An 11,632-nucleotide genomic window follows, 5' to 3' on the forward strand; every position below is an offset into this window, starting at 1 on the left:
AATACATTGTCTGACTTCATCTAGTCACCACAATGTCACATTTTTATTCTTTTTTTTTATTGTGCTTGAAGTGAAACTTTACAATTCAAGTCAGTTCCTCATACAAAAACTTACACACACGTGACGCTAGTTGCTCTCCCTAAAATGTGAGAGCGCTCTGCTCCTCTCCACTCTATTTCCTGTGTCCATTCAACCAGCTCCTGTCCACCTCTGCCTTCTCATCTCACCTCTGGACAGCAGCTGCCCACATGTGCTTTTTTGCTGTCTACTTAAGCAAAAAAGCACATTCCTCACCAGTATCATTTTATGTCTTATAAAGTCCAGTCCAGTCTAATCTTTGACTGAAGAGTTGGCTTTGGAAATGGTTTTAGTCCTGGCTAACAAAGAGTCCGGGGCCGTGTCCTGTGGGGTCCCTCCAGTCTCAGTCAGACCATTATCTCTGGTCTTTTTACTAGAATTTGAGATCTGCATCCCACTTTTATCCTGCTCTATCAGGGATTCTACGTTGTGTTCCCTGTCAGGGAAGTCATCCGTAGTAGCCAGGCACCACCTAGTTCTTCCAGTCTCAGGGTGACAGAGCCTCTGGTTTATGTGGCCCTTTCTGTCTCTTAGGCTCATATTTTCCGTGTGTCTTTGGTGCTCTTCATTCTCCTTTGCTCCAGGTGGGTTGAGAGCAAATGATGCATCTTAGATGGCCGCTTGCTAGCTTTCAAGACCCCAGACACCACCCACTAAAGTGGGATGAAGAACATATTCTCAATACTCTTTGTTACGCCAATTGACCTAGACGTCCCCTGAAAACATTTTCCCCAGGCCCCTGTCCCTGCTGCCCTGTCCCTTGAGATGTTTCGTTCTATTCAGGAAATTTCTTAGCTTTTGGTTTAGTCCAGTTGTGCTGACTTCCACTGTATTGTGTGTTGTCCCTCCCTTCACCTAAAATAATTCTTGTCTGCTATCTATTCACTGAATACCACTCTCCCACCCTCCCACCTCATAACCACCAAAGAATGTTTTCTTCCGTGTTTAAACCTTTTCTTGAGTTCTTATAACAGTGGTTTCATACAATATTTGTACTTTTGCAACTGACTAATTTTACTCAGCATAATGCCTTTCAGATTCATCCAAGATTAGATGTTTCACAGATTTATCATTGTTCTTTATCGTTGTGTAGTATTCCATTGTGTGAATATACCATAATTTGTTTATCCATTTATCTGTTGATGGGCACCTTGATTGTTTGCATTTTTTTACTATTGTAAACAGTGCTGCAATGAATATGGGTGCGCATATATCTACCCGTGTGAGAGCTCTTATTTCTCTAGGATATGTATAGCCCAAGGAGTGGGATTGCTGGAGCCTATGGTAGTTCTATTTCTAGCTTTTTAAGGGAACACCAAATTGATTTCCAAAGTGGTTGTACTATTTTACACTCTCATCAGCAATGTATAAATGTTCCAGTCTCTCCATAACTTCTCCAACATTTATTATTTTGTGTTTTTTAGATTAATACTAGCCTTGTTGGGGTAAGATGGTGTCTCATTGTAGTTTTGATTTGCATTTCTGTAATTGCTAATGATCATGAGCATGTCCTCACGTATCTGTTAGCCTCCTGAATGTCTTCTTTGGTGAAGTGCCTGTTCATATCCTTTGCCCATTTTTTAATTAGGTTATTTGTCTTTTTGTTGTTGAGATTTTGCAGTATCTTGTAAATTTTAGATTAGATGCTGATCGGATTTGTCATAGCCAAAAACTTTTTCCCAGTCTGTAGGTTGTTTTTTAACTCTTTTGGTGAAGTCTTCGGATGAGCATAAGTATATGATTTTTAGGAGCTCCCAGTTACCTAGTTTCTCTCCTGGTGTTCATGCATTGTTAGTAATGTTTTGTATACTGTTTATGCCCTGTATTAGGGCTCCTAGTGTTGTCTCTATTTTTTCTTCCATGATCTTTATTGTTTTAGATTTTATGTTTAGGTCTTTGATCCATTTTGAGTTAGTTTTTGTGCATGGTGTGAGGTATGTGTTTGTTTCATTTTTTTGTACATGGATATCGACTTATGCCAGCACCATTTGTTAAACCGACTGTCTTTTCCTCAGTTAAGGGACTTTGGGCATTTGTCAAATATCAGCTGCTCAAAGGAGGATGAATTTATGTCTGAATTCTCAATTCCATTCTATTGGACTATGTATCTCTTGTTGTACCAGTACCAGGCTGTTCTGACTACTGTGGTGGTATAATAGGTTCTAAAATCAGGTAGTCTGAGGCCTCCCACTTTGTTCTTTTTCAGTAATGCTTTGGTTATCCAGGGCCTCTTCCCTTTCCATATGAGGTTGGTGATGTGTTTCTCCATCTCATTAAAAAATGCCATTGGACGTCTGGGGTCTTAAATGCTAGCAAGCGGCCATCTAAGATGCATCAGTTGGTCTTAACCCACATGGAGCAAGGAAGAATGAAGAACACCAAAGACACAAGGTAAGTATGAGCTTAAGAGACAGAAAGGACTACATAAACCAGAGACTACATCAGCCTGAGACCAGAAGAGCTAGATGGTGCCTGGCCACAACCGATGACTGCCCTGACAGGGAACTCAACAGAGAAACCCTGAGGGAGCAGGAGAGCAGTGAGATGCAGACCCCAAATCCTCGTAAAAAGACCAGACTTAATGGTCAGACTGGGACTGGAGGGACCCCGGAGGCTATGGTCCCCAGACCTTCTGTCAGCCCAAGACAGGAACCATTCCCAAAGCTAACTCTTCAGACAAGGATTGGACCGGAATAGGGGATGGAAAATGATATTGGTGAAGAACGAGCTTCTTGGATCAAGTGGACACATGAAACTATGTTGGCATCTCCTGTCTGGAGGGGAGATGAGAGGCCAGAGGGGGCCAGAAGCTACCCAAATGGGCACAAGGAGACAAAGTGGGGGGAAGAACTGTGCTGTCTTATTGGAGGGAGAGCAATTAGGAGTGTATAGCACGGTGTATGTAAATTTTTGTATGAGAGACTGACCTGATTTGTAAGCTTTCACTTAAAGCACAATAAGAATTAATTTTAAAAAATGCCATTGGGATTTGGATCGAGATTGCACTGTATCTGTAGATTGCTTTGGTTAGAATAGACATTTTCACAATGTAGAGTCTTCCTATCCATGAGCAAGGTATGTTTTTCCACTTATGTAGGTCTTCTTTGGTTTCTTGCAGTAGTGTTTTATAGTTTTCTTTGCATAGGTCTTTAGGACTCTGGTTAGATTTATTGCACTGCCTTCCTTCAAAGCACACTAGTATTTACCACTAGGCTTTTGGTTACTTTGTCAATGAGAGACTATTTGACCACTAGTCATTTCTTTAAGGGATAGTTACCTTATTTAACATAACTTTGAATCAAAGTCTGTTGTGATTTGGAAAATATTTATACAGTACTTTTTCTTTGAATGTAGTAAAGTGTAAATTGTTCCCTCGAGGAAATACAATATAAATCAAAGCAGTATTTGTTACCCAAGTGTCCTTGTCTCCATGTCTTCTTGTCGAAGTTGGAGAGGTTGAAGACCTCATGCCATATCACTTACCATTATCTTTCAGATCTATGATATTAAATATCTGTGGTGGACATGAAAAAAAAAAGTAGGTGAAGATAGATAAAGGCATGTTTAATGAAACTAATCAAAATCCTTAAACAGATCCTAGAGGGTTGGCCATACTACAGTGTTGTAAAAAGTACTTCATCCTTCATATTCATCACTTGGGGAAGTCCTCTAATACAGTCAAACTTGCAATTACTAGAAAGTCATAATTTATAGTAAACAATATCAAGTATGAAGAAGTAAAGCTTAAATTGATGAGTGAACCATGAATGGCATGTATGTGACTAGAGAATATGTTTCTTTTTAAACCAAATATAATAATGTAGAATGAACACAATATGTATGCCAAATCTATTGAATATAAGAGGAACAAAAGGATATCATTTTACATGGAACAAAAGAGAAGAAAAAATATATAGATGCTAAAGAGTCAAGCAGCAGCTGCATATATCATTTCAAAATTTTAAAATGTTCTGAATGTAACTGTCCTATTGAAGAAATGGTCTCTAACTGCAATTTCAGGAGCTTCATCTTTTTTTTTTTTTTTTACAATTTCGAATTATAATTCACTAGAATTTTTGTTATGGAAGTAGATCTTTTATTTATTTATTTTTCATATGAATAACCACCTGATGCAGATCCATTTACTTTAAAAAGTCCAGTGGGAGTATGTGTGCTCTGGAAGGCCGGAGATTTTTCTGCCTTAAATGTAAATACCCTCAGGGTGAGGCACTGCTTTCAGCTTGGGAGGAATCCCAGCCTAGAGAAAGAGCTGAAGGCCATGAACCTGTAACTCCCTCCTTACTCAACACTCTCTCCTCCTCATCCTTCTTCCATTTCAGGTCGCAAGTGTGGCGCAGGGAGAGCTAGTTCAGTCTAGGCATCTGAGGACTTATGGCTACCATCAGTGAATGAAGGTCCCATGCTATCACAAGTAAGAATTTCAACTGCTCCGACTGACTGTGTGGACCAAACATTATTCATTTGCCTCCAAATTGCCTAGTGACTGTTTCTACTCCGATCCCATTCTGACAAAGGTATCTCAGCAGCATAGAAGGTGAAGAAGAAGAACTGAAATGGAATTAATAATCCTTAATAAACAATGATTATTCCACCTATACACCAGGATTCTACCTTCATTGATTATTCAATAATTATTCTCAAATTACCCTTGTCTGTGAGCATGTGTCTACAGGGCAGACTCTTATTCTCTTTTCAGATCTCACAACCTGATTTGAACACACCCCCAGGCTCATCTCTGCCACTTCCACATGCCCACCAATGTTGCTGCTACACAGAATATCTTGCCCCTTCCAGATCTATATGGCAGACTTACACAGAAAAGTATTCGTTGTTTATCAGAAATTCACATTTAACTGGGTGTCTCTTATTTTTATTTGCTAAATTTGTCATACTGTGCTGGCTTGCATGTTGCTGTGATGCTGGAAGTTATGCTACCAGTATTTCAAATATCAGCAGGATCACCCATGGTGGACAGGTTTTAGTGGAGCTTCCAGATTAAGACAGACTAGGAAGGAGGGCCTGGTGATCTACTTCTAAACAAACAAACAAAAATTGGCCAGTGAAAACCTTAGGAATAGCAGTGGAACATTGTCTGATATAGTGCCTGAAATGAGCCCTTCAGTTTGGAAGGCACTCAAAAAACAACTGCGGAAGAACTGCCTCCTCAAAGTAGAGTTAACCTTGATGTGGATGGAGTAAAGCTTTTGAGACCTTCATTCACTGATGTGGCATGACTCAAAATGAGAAGAAACAGCTGCAAACACTCATTTATAATTGAAGCATGGCGTGTATGAAGTATGAATCTAGGAAAATAGAAAGTCGTCAAAAATGAAATGGAATCAGCCTGAGACCAGACGTAGATGATGCCTGGCTACAACCAATGACTGCCCTGACAGGAAACACAACAGAGAATCCCTGAGGGAGTAGGAGAGCAGTGGGATGCAGACCCCAAATTCTCATAAAAAGACCAGGCTTAATGGTCTGACTGAAACTAGAAGGACCCCAGTGGTAATGGTCCCCAGACCTTCTGTTAGCCCAAGGCAGGAAACATTCCCAAAACCAACTCTTCAGGTAGGAATTGGACTGGACAATGGGATCGAAAAAGATATTGGTGAAGAATGAGCTTTTTGTATCAAGTAGACACATGAGACTATGTTGGCATCTCCTGTCTGGAGGTGAGATGAGAGGGCAGAGGGGCTCAGAAGCTGACTGAATGGAAATGAATAGAGAGAGTCGAGGGAAGGCGTGTGCTCTCCCATTAGGGGGAGAGCAATCAGGAGTATATAGCAAGGTATTTATAAATTTTTGTACGATAGACTGACTTGATTTGTGAACTCTCACTTAAAGCACAATAAAAATTAAAAATAATGAAATGGAGCACAAACAATGATATACTAGGCATTAGTGAGCTGAAATGAACTGGTATTGGCCATTTCAATTGGACACTCACATGGTCTGCTATGCTGGGAATGACAAATTGAAGAGGAATAACATCACATTCATCTTCAAAACGAACATTTCAAGATCTACCTCAGAGTATAATGCTGTCGGTGATAGGGTAGTGTCTATATGTCTACAATAAATACCAGATTTTTACCAACTTCTGCATTCTGAAATTGATCAAACATGCAATCAAGATGCATTGATAATTACTGGTGATTGGAATGCAAAATTTGGAAACTGACTCAACAGCACCTAACAACAACAAATTTGCCAACTGTACCCAGATCACTCTGTGCTGTCAACACTCCCTGACCTTGTCATGCTCTTCCTTTCACTTAATATGTCCTTCAGCAGTTCCCTCTCTTTGGCAAAATCACCCTTCAAGAGACGACTCAGTCGTGATTTTCTCTGTAAAATATCCCTTATTTTCCTCAGATAGTTCAAGTATCCTGGGATCCTTTTCTCAAATCCCATCTGAAGCACCTGGCATACTGAATTGGCTACCTGTCTCCACCACCAGCCAAGAGCTCTTCAAACCCATGTCTGGGTTTCAGATACCTTTGTATCTCCATGCCTGCTACGTAGCAGATACTTAATAAAAGTGTGTTGAAGGAATGAATTAATGCATTTCTTTGTAAATGAACTACTGCTATCACCTATTAACTGCCATCCTACTATTTCCCACTGTGCCTTCCACTCTCCATCTACTAAAGACAGTATTTTTCGAACTTCAGATCACTCCTTTGCATGAAGAAAATTAATTTAGTGAGTAAAACCAGCATGAAATAGAATCAAGTGAAATAGGGTAGAAGGATGTAGCATGGAGTGTAATGGAAACAGAAGTGCTGCACATAGTAAGGTTAAGTTTTGTTTTGTTTACCTTAGGTTTCAGTTGTGTGTATGTACTAGATTTCAGCATAAAATGTATTTTTACTGAGTTCCGGACAAAATACTATAAAAGCCACTGTACTAAACCTTAGTTTGTGCACCTCATACTCCATTGTGCATATCAAAATTAGATGTGATTCTCTACTAATATATTTGCAATTGCTTGTAACTCCCTTCAGTAATCTTTAATGGTTCTTCCTTTCCTACAAGATGAATAACTTAGCTTCACATCCAAAACCTTCTATAATCTGTCCCCAATCTACCACTTAGTCCATTCTCCCACAACCAACTCCCCTGCACAAAACATCTTTTGTTAGGTGCTGTCAAGCCGGTTTTGACTCACAGCGACCCCACATACAACAGAAGGAAATGCTGCCCGGTCCTGCACCATCCTCACAATCATTGTTATGCTTTCAGTCACTGTTGGAGCCACTGTGTCAATCCATCTTGTTAAGGGTCTTCCTCTTTTTCGCTGACCCTGTACTTTATCAGAGTCTGATAAAGTACTTCTCCAAGGACTGGACCCTCCTGATAACATGTCAAAGTAAGTAAGATGAAGTCTTACCATCCTCTCTTCTAAGGACATACATGAACCTAATTTCATATAGACCACTTCTACTGTGCACACCCTTTATTGTTTGATGGGTCAGACAACACCCAAATCTTGATGGGTAGCTGAGGTTGTACATAACTTGGTGGACCATGATCAAGCATTCAGTCTCTACCAGGGTCCCAGAGCAAGCCAGACGCTGTTTCTCAAAAAGAGAATAGTTGTCTGAAGAGGATGGCATGGCTTGGCTCCTTAATCCTAAAGGTCTGTTGTATGAGTCACCTGCAAAAGGCTCCATCAGGCTTCCCTACGTGTCACAGACACTTGAAGCACCATCACATCTGCTGGGTCGTAAGGCACAATTTGCAGAGCAGCTTGTCTGCAGCTGGGACCTGTTGCTGAATCTTTCCTTGCTCTGGGCTCCACTCAAAACTGGTAGTCATTAGGGTTACTTAGAAAATGGGTCAGTGTAGCAGGCCCACATGATGTGCATGTTATCTCCAAAATCCAAAGAGGCCCACTAGGCTTGGTGCCTCTTTCTCAGTGGTAGGAAGGAATGATGCAACGACTTGTCCTTCACAATGGAAGGGACATATCACCATGCCCCAGACCCTGGTCTCCCAGAGATTTCACTAAAGTGGCAGGCCCATAAATTTCTATGGGGTTTATTTTCCACCCACTCGTACACATGTGTCTTAACCAAGGCATCTAGAATTGTTCCTACTTCCTGTATATACTCTCCAAATCAGCACGATGCCATCAATATCACAGTGGAGCAGTGTGATGTTTTGTGAAATGGAGAAGTGATGAGTGTTTATGTAGGGGAAAGAGTGACAGAGTCCTGGAGAGTTTATATATCTCAGATGAGATAGGGAAGAAGTATTTCTGGTCCTGCCAGCTGAAAACAAGCAATGTCTGTTAGTCTTTACCGCCCACATAGAGAGTAAAGCAGTTACCCAATAAAAAGCTGCCCACCAGGTGCCAGGAAATGCGCTGATTTGCTCCAGCAGTGAAAAATCATCTGGAAGAGCAGTTGAATTGGAGGAACCCTTTGATGAAGTAGAAATATGCTGTCCTTCACCAAAACCCGTCTGCATTTTGCATAGACTTAAGTATTGAAGGAATCCATCCTTTAAAGAAGAAAACTTTGGGTTAAGTTCACACAGTGTAGAAGTGTCTAAGCAGGATTCACTCCAGCTTGTCTGGCTCCAAAGTCTAAGCTCATCTTCACCTTAGTGGCTCTATAAGTTCATCAGGTATCCATCCACTCACAAGTCTGGACCTGCAGATTTCATCAATAGGAATTAGTTAGTCTCACTTTGTGGTAAGGATTTTTTTTTTTAAATCACCCTCCCCAAATATTAACTTGATTGCAAAGTAGTTAACACAATTAAGAACCAATCCTTCTCCTGCAATATTTAAAAGATTTCTGGTGAAAGTTCAAAGTTTTATTCACTCTTTAGATGACAGTTTGGAACTCAGGGACTCCAGCTTATGCCTAAGTCCCCCTGCAGTGGGGAGAGGGGTAAGGAAATAAATTTCTGATTGTCCAAGTCACTCAAGTGTGGAATTTATGTTATAGCAGCACTAGATAATGAAGACAGCAACTAAGACCAGGTATATATATTGTAGAGGAAAATCTGACAACACAATTTTTCACTTTCATATCCATCATTTCTTGAAGTATCACCTCCTTAGCCACTCTTTCTGATAATTTAGACTTTAACATGCTACTTTATTTTGTAGCTGGTCAGCTGGTTCTAATCTCTTCATTAGGATCCTATTGTCTGATTCAGCAGCGGGGAGGGGCGCTGGTGGGGCAGTGGTTAAGCATTTGGCTGCTAACTAAAAGGTCAGCAGATTGATTCCACCAGCAGCTCCTTGGAAGATCTATGGGGCAGTTCTGCTCTGTCCTATATGGTCATTATGAGTCATAATCAACTCAACGGCAACAGGTTTGGTTTTTTTTTTTGTTGTTTTTTACTTATTCAGCTCTGTGTCCACAGTGCCTACCATGGTCCTGTCACAGGGCACTAAAGCAAAAATTACCTATCAGATATATGTCTTTAAAGTTGTGTCTACAAAAAAAAGATTTGAAAAAATTGATTTTTGACTTAATATATCCTTACAGTCAGAGATGACCTTAAATATGATGAAATGAAATTCTAAATCATATTCTGTATTACTATGGACAAAATTTTATTTTTTCATATGTAAATGTACCCACTAAAATATGGAAGCTTGATGTCCATGTGTAAGGGCTTTTATTCCATGAGGTCAAGGACTAAGTTACATGGTTTATGTTGTTTTATTGAATTGTCTTACTGATTACCTTCTCTATTGACCTAGCATGAGTGTTCCTTCTCTAGGTCTGATCTTTGTTCTATCTTGCCATTTTCACCTCTTTATCATTTCTTATTATTTCATTGGAGGCATGCTTACCCTCTCTCTTAAGCTGGGGTCTCTAGAGAAGCAAAACTGGTAGAGTACATAAATATATATAGAGAGAGATTTATATCAAAGAAATGGCTCATGCATTTGTAGAGGCTGGACCGTCCCGAGTCCACGGATTAGAATAGAGGTTTCTCCCAATTCACGTAGCCTCAGGGGCTGGCAAACCCAAGATCGGCAGATTGGAGAGCAGGGCTCTTGCTCACAGGATGAGGAATCCCAAGACTGGCAGGCAAGACACAAGGCTTCTCCTGATTCAGGTAGCTGCTGGGTCTGGCAAACCCAAGATCTGTAGGTCGGAGAGCAAGGCCCCTCTCACAGGCTGTGAAGATCGATGAATCCCAAGATTGGCAGATAAGCTGATAATTCAAGTCCCGAGAACCGGAGGTCAGACAAACAGGAGGCAGCCACAGGATCCAGAAGGAGCAAAAAGCCAAAACATCTCCTTATATTTAGATGCAGGCCACCCCCAAGAAAACTCCCTTTCAACTGATTGATTCACAGTAGATCCCACCATGTGAGTGATCACATATACACACTGAGAATCATGGCCCAGCCAAGTTGACACACAGTCTTAACCATCACAGTATGGGATTCTTAGTGAATGGGCTTTTCCTTCACTTTGCCTTCCTCTGTCTTCTAGAAGTTACTGCTCACCAAAGGTTACCTTCTCTCCATACCCCAAGATCAATATTTCTCAACCCGTTTTCATTATTGTCCCTGAAAGAACTATTTAAGGCATTTTTTTCTTAATCGGCCTACTCCTTACCCACGAAATTTTATAACCACAGAAGTGTGAAATGAGTTCCTTTATGTGGCCCTTTGCCTTAATTCTTTGGAAAAACGCCTTGAAAGATTTTTCCCCCAAGACCTGAGGAGTTACTTTTGCCTTAGTTTTCTACCCTGGAAGTTTTGTTACTTTTATTCAAATTGATTTACGTTACCTGGTAAATGAATCTTTTCTTTTATAAGGATCAGCACAACACTGGTTCCTAGGAAGTGGAAGTTAAAGATGTCCCAAATGTCCAACTTTTCCAAACTGCTGTACCACTCCATCACCTCTAACTTCAAAAATTCCCTCTCGCTTTTTTTTTTTCAGTACTCTCCCTCCCATCTTTGGTTTCCTAATTCACTGCAACATCTCACAGAACTCACGAATCATATAAAGGAAACGGCTCATACAGTTGTGGAGGCTGGCAAGTCGCAAATCTGTGGGTCAGGCGTAGGCTTCTTCCAACCCACAGTGCTGCCGGGGCTGACGAACCCTAACTGGCAGTTCAGGCCACAGGGTGCGGCCCACAAGGCTGTGGAAGCTGGTGAATCAGGTCAGATGAATAGGCCCCTGGCTCCACGGGGCTGTGGAGGCTGGCGAATCCCAGAATCCACGAGTCAGACAGCAGACCTCTGGCTCAAGTCCCAAGAACCAGAGTTCAATTGATCTTGAACCAGACATGGAATCCAGATGCAGAGAGAGAAAGCCCCATTAGGTCATCCATACTATAAATATCTTAGATGCAGGCCACACCCCAGGAAAGGGCATAACTTGAGTAAGCGTGGGACTTGAGTCACGCCCTCCTGCAAGTCTGTGGCCCAAGACACACCCTGCCTCATCAACATATAAAGGTCAGGATTCACAACACATAAAACAGAAGACAACCATACAATATTGGGAATCATGGCCTAGCCAATTTGACAAGTAGC

The sequence above is a fragment of the Elephas maximus genome, chromosome 3, assembly GCF_024166365.1.
Source record: "Elephas maximus indicus isolate mEleMax1 chromosome 3, mEleMax1 primary haplotype, whole genome shotgun sequence".
Taxonomy (NCBI): domain Eukaryota; kingdom Metazoa; phylum Chordata; class Mammalia; order Proboscidea; family Elephantidae; genus Elephas; species Elephas maximus.